We start from the raw sequence: 1184 nt of genomic DNA on the forward strand, positions 1-1184 counted from the left end.
TTACGTTCGTACTAACTACTACTACTAACTTTACTTACCTTTACTTTACTTTAGTAGTAACTTAACGTAAGTAAGTAAGTACGACTACTTACTTATATATATATATATATATATATATATATATATATATATATATATATAAAAATGATCAATATCAAATAAATAGGAATTGCTAACTGAGAAAAATATTGTTCATTTGATTAATTTTAGTTTATCTTTCGATAAAGAAAGTATGTATTTAAGTCAAACATTTTATATCTTGACTTAAATACATACATATTTTCCAACGAAAAGAATAAAGATAATTAAATTAATTTAATCAAATAAACAATCAATGCATTGAAAAGTATTTATTCTTTCTTAAATTTTTTTTTAAAGAATGAGATTAAGACCCACATATCTGCTTGATAAATAGGACAGGATAATGAAAGTTCCTGAAAATTCCATTTATTAACTTTAAAGATAAAATTAAATTCTTTATTTACAGCGATTGATTTTTTAAATTAATCGCTTACTTACAATTAATCCTATCGTAACAAATTTTGTATTTGCAGAAGAATGCTAGCTTATATGAATTTTATCTTGAGAAAAATGTGAACAATTTCTCAAGTTAAAATTAAAATTTATATCAAGAAAATATTTCCTAGAAATGCTCTATTGAGTTCTACTGAAACACGTTCGCCTCGTTTATAATATTGCTGCACTACACATAAACTACACTCGTTTCCGCAATGAGCGTATCAAGCAATAACGATATCATGTATATATTCTCGTCCTTTCTGTGCAACATCCTGTCATAACAAATAACGAGAGATACAGATGTCGTTTCTTTATCGTTTCAATTCAAAATGTTTTAAGTGGAAAAAAAAATATGACTCTTTGCTTTCCTCTATTATTTTTGATAATATAAAGATTAATTGAAATAATCTTAAATCAATCATTTATGTCTTTTTAATAAACTTTTGATGTAATTCATAAATTTTGCAACCAGAAAGATTAATAATTTATGATGAGACAATAATTAATTTTTTGTCAACATAAATTGAGTGTACAACATTGTGTGTTGTCGGGAGAGAGAGGGAGGGAGGGAGGGAGGGGGAGAGAGAGAGAGAGAGAGAGAGAGAGAGATATATGTATTTCTCACATCTGCAAGTAAAAATTTTAATTACTTGCGATTAATAGTT

The sequence above is a fragment of the Atta cephalotes genome (assembly GCF_000143395.1).
Source record: "Atta cephalotes unplaced genomic scaffold scaffold00004, whole genome shotgun sequence".
Classification (NCBI taxonomy): Eukaryota; Metazoa; Arthropoda; class Insecta; order Hymenoptera; family Formicidae; genus Atta; species Atta cephalotes.